This window comes from Buteo buteo, chromosome 27, assembly GCF_964188355.1.
Source record: "Buteo buteo chromosome 27, bButBut1.hap1.1, whole genome shotgun sequence".
Taxonomy (NCBI): Eukaryota; Metazoa; Chordata; class Aves; order Accipitriformes; family Accipitridae; genus Buteo; species Buteo buteo.
Genome location: NC_134197.1, coordinates 10,083,558 through 10,093,762, shown reverse-complemented (window position 1 = coordinate 10,093,762; position 10,205 = coordinate 10,083,558). Strand labels below are relative to the sequence as shown.

Genomic DNA, 10,205 nt, shown 5'->3' with positions numbered 1-10,205 from the left:
AAAAGCTCTAGCATTGTTTTGGGTTTGCTTCATATTTAAGGAAATCTCCTGTAAAGCTCTTCTGTGCTCTAACTTTCCTGTTCCATCTTTTTGGAGGTGTTTTGTCACCCATCCATCACTGCATGGCAAGGGTGGTGAAATATGTCTACCCGCAGAGCAGCGCACGTGTCCACGCACAAAACTTTCCGGGGAAGGTTCTTTTTGTCTCCCTCAGGTCTGATGCGTCGACAGTTACTGCATCTGCACTCGCTGTATGTTATTATTCAGATTGCGTTATATGTAAGGCCCCGAGTGACGAATCAATAGCTGCAAAGCATTAAATATTACCGCATGCCCCATTCATTGCCTTGGGGCTTGCCTGCCTGCAGTCTGCTGCAGCGGGGCAGGGCGGGCAGCGTGCACCAGGAGCGAGGGACGGAGCTGGAGGGTGCTGGGGACACACACACATGCACACGTATAAAAGAGAATGGGGGGTTGCACTGAGACCTGCTTTTGGTGAAAAAAAAAAAATAGGGCTCCATTGCTAGACATTACAGCCTTGCACCAGTTTACTGTGCTGAAGTACACATTCCGCTGTGTTTAACTACAGCACCCTGGAAAAAATAAGGAATTAGTGACTGTGTAGGCATTTGGTCTCAGTATGTTGATGTGCCATGGTCCAGGTAGGTATCCTGTCCCAAAGTAAGGTAAGTTTAATGCCCAGTATAAGGTGATACAAATCTTTTGGAAAGCGCTTTTTGTTTTATCTCACCCTCCTCCAATTTGAGTAATAAATTAGGCAACATCTAACTAGAAAGAGGAATGTCAAAGCCCTCATTAGTGGCTCAGCACCGAGGTGGAAGGTGGCACACAGCTGTAGGCAAGGGCACTTGGGCTCAGAGCTGCTGCTGGCTCAGAAAGCGCAGTCCTGAAGCCGGTGAGAGGACACAGCGCACACCTTTGCATTGGTGCCGCTGAAACAGTGACAGTCCTTTGGGTGACTTTTGTGCCACATGAGAAAAACCATCAGCAAATCTCTCTCTGCTGTCTGAATGGGGCTGGCTGTTTGGTGGGAGAGTTGTTTCACATGGGGTCTCTCTTGCAGGCAGCCTCCCGACCTTTCCTCTCGCAGAAGGGCTGAAACATCCACTGCCCGACCCATGGAGCGGCCAAACGGCACCATGAACGCTACCATCTCCCCACCTCCTACACCCCACCGTCCCCCTCTCCCCTTCTCACACCCCCCTCCACTTCCCCTTCTCTAGAGCACCACAAAGTACGGTGAACTAGGTGGAAAGTGGGGCCGTCATTCCCTGACCTTTTTCCCCTCATCAGAGGGGAAAAAAATCTAATTGAGAGAGTACTCTGCTGAGTAAAGTCAGGCTCTTGGCTCGATGCCTTGCCTTTTGTAGAGCACCTACCTGAAGGAAAACCAATGGCCAGAAAAAATGAAGTGTAAGATGTTGTTTCTTACTGTTTCTTGGGAGGTAACAAAATGCTCACTATGAAAGCCATTTTCATTATCTGAGCTTTCATCTAATATTAATGTCCCACCCTGGAGAATTATAAGCTTGGCTGGATTATAAGCACCGAACTCACAGACGGTCGTGCACACGCAGAGCTTTCCTGACGTCAGCCAGTGGCATTATCTCATGTGGTAAGAAGTCGTCCCACCTGGGGCCAAGGGTTTAATAAACAAGCATTCAGCACTGGGCACTGAAATGCATGGTTAATCACTTAGAGAGGTGTATGCTTTTTTCAGAGTCAGCTCTATTTAATTTTGATCTAAATTTTTAGATACAGATCGGTGGATAAAGATGAAGGGCTCTGCCATCCCAGGCCAGTTGTAGGTCACGTCCACAGCTTCCCACTGCTGTTTTATTCCTGATGATTTTCAAAGTTGCATTTATCTGCTGACAAACGTGCAGTTTAAAAACATTTTACAAATGCAAGCCCGTGTAGTAGTACTACAGCATTGCATCTTCACCACTGTCCCCGAAGGTGCCTGCACTCATTTAGCTGGGCGTAAATGAAACATGAGAGAACTAACGTTACTTACGAAGGAGCTGAAAGATGATGTGTGTGTTTAGGCAATGCTGTCTCCAGGTTTGTCCCACCCTTTCTCCTGTTCTTGCACTTTGAGCCTCATTCCTCTACTAACACCGAGGAGCTTCATCAAGACCTTTAATATGAGGATTCACAGGTGTAAACCCAATAGACGCCCACGCCAGCCCTCCTCACTGCCAGTGGCTGGTTGACCTGTAGCTTGCGACGTGCCAGGAGCCCGTCCGTTCTCATGTGCTCAGAGTGTTATAACAGCCCTTCCACTTCTCCTGGTTGCAGCTTGTTCCACAAATACTGAAGATCCAATCGGGCTGCCCCAGCACATGGAGTGATTTGGGTTTTTTCTCCCACTGGAGACACAATGGCTATTGTCAGCAGGGTGCAGCTAGCGAGGGAAAGAGCAGGCACCCTCCCGCAGCTCCTCTCTTTGGCTCTTTGCACCAGGAGGAGTCTCCTCCGCCACCCCCCTGAGACATGTACATTGTGTTGGGTCTGACAGGAGAGTCTGGCACAAAAATCACATCTAATGAGAAACAAATGACTGGTTTTCCAAGGAATTCTTATATTCAATTGATCAGCTCCTCAGGAGATTGCCGTCATGTTACCTCAGGTCCTATTTGAGGTTTTGGCCCTAGAAATGTTTGCATGAAAGCACCAGTGGTTCCCAGCCTGATTGTTGGTCGCAGTCACTGAACGACAAGGGAGGAAGACCCATTCCTCTGTGGTAGGTTCCTACTGGGTAGCAAGATGGGTGAGAGAGAGGTGTCTGGCACGAGCTTTAGAAGAGAGGTGTTAGTTCTGCGATGCCCCAAGAGAAGGAAGGGGTAGCTCACTTCTGGTCACACGCTGTCTGCAACTCATGTCAGCCAGCGCTCGACGTGCAAGGCTGGGGATGCAGAGGGCTGCGAGCCCTCAAGTGTGATAGCCACAGGGGTGGCACCTCACAGGCAGTAGCAAATATCTCCTGGCAGAAGGGTCCTGTATCTCCGGGGCTTCATGCGGCAAAGCAGAGACCTGGGAGCTTCCCCAAACCTCATAGCAGATGGAGAAATAATTTCGAGATCACTCATTTTCCAGTCTCATTCCCCGCCTGCTGCATCATTCCCTGCCTGTTTGCATAAGGCACAAGGACTATTTTTAAAAGGCGATTTGGTTTTATTAGCGACAAAGAGATAAACAAACACCCTGAACCTTTTGGTTCCCTGTGGGAATAGCTTTGATTCAAAATCTTTCCATTTATGGGCATAGTCAAAATAAAGTTCCCCAAAGAAGGACATGTTCTACATTTTTTCCCGCGGTAGCTGCAGGTTTGGGTGCCTGCTGGGGTGGAGGAATACAGGAGAAGGAGAATAGATGCTCCCCTTGGAGCCCTGCTCTGTCCGAGGGCTCAGCCCTGCTCTGTGCACACCCCAGGACCCCTTTAGATTGCATAAATCTGTCTTTTCCATTATATAACACCTGTACGGTCTCAGGGGCTGAGATCAGCCCCTAAGACCAGCAGTGTCCCTAAAGCTCACTGAAAAGATTTGGGGGACTACACAGGGCAAGAAAAAAGGACATTTTTTTTCTGTGACCTGGTGATTGTGGATGTTTTAGTCCCCTAGACCAAATCTCACTAGAGAATTTCTGCTTCCACATCTAACTCTGCCTGTCTCCCTTACCCGCAGTACGTTCTTTGTAGGCAGATATGTTTGTAGCAATACAGCACTGAACCCATATACCTAATATTTTTCTTATTACAAAAATATTTTTTGTTTGGAGGGTGGAGCAAAAAATTAGTCCAATTTATACTAATTCTTTCAATTTTGAATTAAAAAGTGGGAGAAATATATAAAGAAATTCAGACAATTTACCTTCGTCGGTGAATCACAAGGCTTTCCCATCCAGAGGAACAGGACTTGGCCTAGCACCATTTTATAAGGAGTTAACCAACATTTAAAGGCTCATTGTTTGAAAACAGTCCAAAAAAAACCCAACAACTTCTGTGGCTTAGCTTTCTCAAGTACTACTTAACTGCACGCTCTTCAGTGACCAGACCTGCCTTTCACATACATCGTGGGAAGCCGCAAAGAGCTGTGGCTTTTCCAAGCTGTACTTCTGGGGGAAAATAAGACTTGCTTCCTGTAAACTATTATCATGAAGCAAATGCATCTGCTTTCCCCATGGCAAGGACTGACTTTTCTCCAGGAACAGTCACAGTTGCTCCGAGACTTACTCTTCTTTGCCAAATGCCGAGCTTGAGCCGCGTGTGTGGCTGAGGGATAGACGGAGGGCTCGCTGGCCCCACTGACCAGGAATCTGGGGTAACGTTCATGTGTTTACACAGTACTTGTGATTAGTGTTGTTGTTCATCTCCAGCACATTTCTGCTTTCAGTCTTGAGAACACTGTGGGAACATTTTCTTTCCTCAGACAAAACGGGCAATATCTTGGCTTTTAACCTTGCTGCTGGGTTTTATGGTAAATTCCTTTGGAATCTAGTTTAATGTCTGTTTTAAGGAAGGATAAAAGCCTAAAAAAAACCAACCCCAACCCAAACATCATTTTAATTTCAATCTGACAAAAAAAAATCCTGTTTGTTTGATCCCAAATGGGAACAGTTGGCTGCTTATTTTCCCATTTTTTTCTTTCAGCCCCAGGTTAACTCATATAAATACCTTATGCTTCTTTATTTAATCATTACACTGAAAGATCAGTCTGATCTAAATCCTACCATGATCTAGATGTAAATATAGATGGAAATATATCCCTCAATGCACATAACATACCACTGAATTTCCCACCGTGTGTTTCACTGCCGGTCATAGAAGGCAGAATCCTGCCTTCAGTTTTTGGCCACATTACATGAGTTTGGAGGGGGAAAAGCCTCAGAGGGGTCTGAGATACTCACTGCTGTGGCTTTGTCTGTATTTCTGGAAGAGAAACAGCCAACTATAACCTTTTGCTATTTTTTTTCCCCCCAGGTCATCCACATCAGAGACAACAGAGATGAGTTTGGCCCTCATTTATTTCTGAGTACTGCAGCTGCAGGTAGGTTTGCTCACTCAGTACCAAACCTGTTAGCTTGGGAGGTTCCTAAAGTGAAGACACGGCTTGGACATTTGCTCAGCAATGCACTGTCCATTGCTTTTCCCAAATAATCCCTATTTACAACCAAAAAGCTGACCCCTACTTCCTTAAACAACACCAGCTGTAACGCTTTAAGGCTTTTATTTTCTACTAGGCAATTGGAAAGAAAGAGAGACGGGGAAAAAGTGTGACCAGAAGCACAACTTCTCAGCCATGAGAATCTTTCCTCAACTCCAGTGGGCTTAGGATCGACCCTTGCATATCTCAGCAATTTATATTCTGATTTGCTGGTACTATACGGTTCTTTCCTCCTCATGGTGGGGAAAGTATATATCCTTTACAGTGCAATAATGCTTCTGTCTGATAAAGCAATAAATAATGGGAGATTTAACAATATGTGGCCTTTCTGTGTGCCCTGCAGGTTTAGACTGTGATGCAAATATTTATGCACTTGATTTATTGCCTTGGTTTTCTGCCATTTTGAGGAACTCCCATCACAGGTGGATGAATTTTCTTTACCTAATGTTCTGTGCAGCTGCTGTGCTAGTGGCAAGTGGAGTCACTTGCAGGGATGCAGCACAAAGCAGCAATGCAATATGAACACAGCTTAATAACCATAATCATATAGAAACCCCACAAACAGCTAAATGCCAACAGAGGGTAAGATAAGTTGCACTGAACAAGGGATCAAAGCAGCGAAAAAGAAGTTATGTCCTTTTTCGAGAATTGCATGTTTAGTTAGCAATTTTTAGCAGTGTATGGATTAGCAGGTTGTATTGATTTCCAAGTTGGGGAGAAGTCCCCAAAGAAAGGAAGGGCAGAAGGGAGGAGCAGCATTTCCATTGCCATTTCCATTGCACAGGCAGTGATTGCTATTGCCATGTGCTCTGCAGCCACGCTGAAGACATGTCCAAATCAGATGCCAGTGCTGACCCAAATGCTCTGCGAATACCAGCATGGGAGGGAACTATTAATGATCCCGCGTGATACAAAGTCAACTAATACTGAATTCACAGCAGCTGCAATGTACCAGGTAGGCATAACCTAAGTGCACCAAACATTAATGTATAATGTGCTTTACATCTATCCAGAAGGAGATGGACTTTGCCATAAGGGCTTGATAAGGTAAATAAGCACAATAAAGCTTAAAGCATGGCAGGAAAGAAGAAAAGGGCAGAAGTCATAAGCTAAACATACACAAATACAAGGCAGAGCTGGGAACAGGACCTGGGGATTCAAGCTGCAACCCCATGGTGCAGTTTCTGCAGCCCCGTGAGTTTCTCCTAGCAAAACCAGCAAACCCTCACAGGCTCCATCCCAGTGCTGTGTGCCGACCGGAGCACGGAGCCGCGGGCGAGCCCCTGTGCACTGATGTGCTGCCGGAGGACATACCGACCCCAAGAGCAATAGCCTCTCTTCCACAGCTGAATCCCCCTGCCAAGTGGTTCACTCCATATATTTATATATAGATGTATTTCTTTGTCCCCAGACTCCAAATACATACATGTATACATATATACTTTATTCTACACTATGTATATAGTGTGGACTACATATACATGTGTATATAGAGAGAGTGGAATAAAGCCCTAGGCCAACACAAGGAGCAAAGCAGCTTGCTATATGTCTGCCTTGAAGGAGTGGGACCCCTAAAAGGCACAAGAAGTCTATTACCCTACGCAAGAGCAAATCTGAATGCTTGCAGGCGATCTTATTAAAAGCAGATACTCAAGTTTCACAAAACCCCAATTATTAAACTGCTCCATGTGGTGCACAAACAGGCTTGTAAATAAAGCCACCCCAACCTCTGGGCATGCGATAACTTCCCAGACTCAACACAGATAAAACCAAGTTTCCAGCGGAAGGGCAACCTAAAGCAGTTCTGACTCCGGGGAAATAAGTTGACTCTTTCCATTGGCTTTAGAGAGGGAATCCTATTGCCCTTCTTCAGCGTATCGGCTGCACCGATGCCATGTGAGTGCTGGGTTTTAGCAAACCTGTGCGTGAAGCACCAGGCTTTGCAGGTACACACAGATGACTAACATCCATCTGGCACTTGTGTATGCAAATGGAAGCTTTCCTGCTGAGCTATGTGCCTAATTAGTACATATAATTGCAAATAGATATTATCTAGGTTTCTGATGTCTTTGTCGAGCTAAATGCCTTCATACAAACTTGCGTAACCGAGTGTGCGAGTAGCTCCATCAAGGCTCAGGTCTGTGTGTGTTTAATGGCTTCAGGATTTGTGGAGCTTAATGCAAGCAACCCAGGGAAGATAAGGGTTTATCTTTAACTTCAGCATCAGCTGTAAGGGTGTTATTGTACAGAACTACACAAGACGCACGTTTCCTTTATGATGCAGAGAACCTAAAAAGACAGGAAAAATGGAAGCAATGTAACATTTCTATCAGAGGATTTTGCAAAACTAAGCTAGTCCTTACAGCCCTGTGAAAACCTTGCCAGCCCCTGACCGTTATGCAAAGAGCATTGCCACTGTATTATCCTGTATTTAGCAAGTTAGTTGCACATTTTTCACACAGCTCTGCTGAAGTCCTACAACATGAGCAGCTGGTGCCTGTTGTACGGACCTGTGCGCTGAGATTTCGCGTCCTTGGAGTGACTGAGTTGTGTTGATGTCAGCAAGGAATTTCAGAGGAGAGTTGTTTTTCTAGCATGGTTCTGTTACAGGAGGTCCTCGATAGCTGCACGTGCATCCCTCCCTGCAAATGAAAGCCATGAAGGGCGGTGAGATCCCTCTGACTGGCAATGCAGCCCCACACCGAGAGGAAGCCCATTCAGAACAAACACACAGCCCGTGACGGATGAATACCCCTGCTGTACAGACACACAGAAAGACCATCCATCCCCAGGGAAAGCGCTGCTGCTTTTGGTTTATTCCTCCTGAACTTCATGTCCGGAGCAGCCCACACCAACGTACTTAAATTTTTATTGTGGCTGCAAAGAATGCTGTATATTCTCCGTACCACCCTCATCTCCCCTCCAAAATGGTGTGATAGTTGTATTCGTAGCATAACAGAAAATCACGTGGGAGTGCAGGCGTGAAGCTATGCTCAGTGATCAAGAACAGAGGAGGGACAAAATTCAGCCTTTCCTCTGGCCGCCTCCATCCTGGTGGGGCACAGGATACTGTGAACCGATATATTTGACAAAACCCAGAAAGTAGCACAGCAGGTCAGGACACGACTTGGGACATGAAGATGAAAATGTGTCATGTACCTTTTCCCTCCTAAAAACAGACATGGGTTAATGAGCAAATATGGCTGAGTACAGGAATGCCCCTTTGCCTGACCTTCAAGCACTGGCTTTGCACTCTCCTACCCTTATGGTGGGTGTTTAATTTTTAGCCCCAACACACCTGTAGAAATCATGCACCTGCAGTTACCAGGGAATTTCATATGACTGCCACTGGCAACAATTTTCTGTGCAGTATGCTGTGGAAAAGATGCACAGCTGCCCTCAAAGCATGTTTTTCTGCGCCCTGTGGATAGCTGCTTTTGTTAATAATTTTCTTGAGATAACTGGGACATCAAATTATTTTGAAGTTGTTCTCAAAGGTATATAGATACTTCATTTTTTTGCTGACAGCTTTAATTATTCAGCACTGCCGTAGCACCAGATGAAATATAATCACGGGAAAGGGCTCCTAACGCCACAAATAATAGCCAATTGTGAGGATGGCATGTTAAAATCAGCAGTGAAAAACAGCTTATACTCTCTGACCTCTACCCAGTCAAATCCTGCTGTTGCTATAGTTGCTATTCTAGAAAGAGTATGATTTCTCTCAGCTGAGAGTCACTTGTGAGAGAAAACGAAAACATTGCCTTTCCTTGAATCTTTTCTCTGGTCCCAAGTCATTATATCTTATCAGTGGACTGATTACTCATTTACAATACAAAACTATTAAGAAAGGTAATTTTCTGTTGTACCACACTTGACATACATTTCCCATTTGCTCCCATGGAGACGCAATGACTTCAACATCTTGAAAATTTTTATGAAATAGAAATAAACTCAAACTAGAGTGTGATGTGGGCAATGGACATTCCTCAGAAGAACCGAACCACCACAGCACATGTTCTTGGTGGGTGGCCCCACAGCTGCAAATATCAAACTCACAGTGCAGGAAAAGAAGTTTATCACTGTCTGGTAATAGGATGCATTAACACAGCAAAAATTGCTGTAACTCTCTGGGAGAGGCAGCCAGTTATTCCTGGGGTGGCATCCTTATATTTTGTCCTCTGCTTATCTCCCACGAGGCTTAAAAGTAGGACCAGATACACTTCTTGATTCCCCCCGTGATGAGGAAGGGGCGACTCAACAGCATGGTGGTTTCTTTTCATTCCCCTACACCGAGAGGAGGAAAAGGGGGTGTTTTAAGAGGCTGAGTCTTTGCCCAGAGGAAGCCCTCCAAGAGCTGCAGTCCTTCACCCTGCATAAGACAAGTCCTCGCAAGGGATCCACTCGTCCGCGTGGAAAGGCGGTTGCTGCAGGGGGTGGGCAGTGCCAGCCCTCTACACCGGTCGCCCTGACCCTGCTGTGCCTGTCCCAAACCCCCGCTGCCATCAGAGGAGGGTCTCGCTGGGGGACTAAGGGGCATCAGGGCAAGCTGCCACTGCAACTTTTCTTCAGTCATGCAGTTTTAACGACATAGGATATGAAAAGCTTCAAAATGGCTACCGGATTTTTATCTGCCTTTTTTTTTTTTTTTGATGGTGCTACTCAAAGGCACAGAGAGCACGAGGGGTGTCCCCCGAGATCTGTGCTGCTGAAAAACCCATCCCTTAAAACCATCCCTCAATGGGTACGGCTCTCCAGCACATGTCAGGGCCTTTCAGTCTCGGTTGGAGGGACAGTTGACAAGAGGCACCCTGAAGTGGCTGGTCTGATACACAAAAACCACTTGGATGGCAATGAAAATCTAGTTAAAACCTCATCTGAGGCACAGCTCCTTATGCCCCACACTAGGGATATGCCCCACACTTTTCCATGAGTAGCACCATAGAAGATGTGAATTACAGCAGCACAACAGAGTGCTTGAGCAGTCTGGCAAAACCTTGTCCTGGTTTTTCAGAC

The 10,205-nt window shown here is 45.9% G+C and overlaps 1 long non-coding RNA gene across 1 annotated transcript in view; it reads right to left on the bottom strand.

Annotated features, from left to right (window-relative positions):
• Nucleotides 1–1,255: 1,255 nt before the first annotated feature.
• The window catches only part of LOC142045278 (uncharacterized), a 33,304-nt gene continuing 24,354 nt past the window's right edge, over nt 1,256–10,205 (bottom strand). The window contains exons 2-3 of the long non-coding RNA XR_012654555.1: nt 7,700–7,831; nt 1,256–7,478 (exon numbers count right to left, since the gene is read on the bottom strand). This is a non-coding gene — a long non-coding RNA (uncharacterized LOC142045278). The remainder of the gene's footprint in view (nt 7,479–7,699; nt 7,832–10,205) is intronic.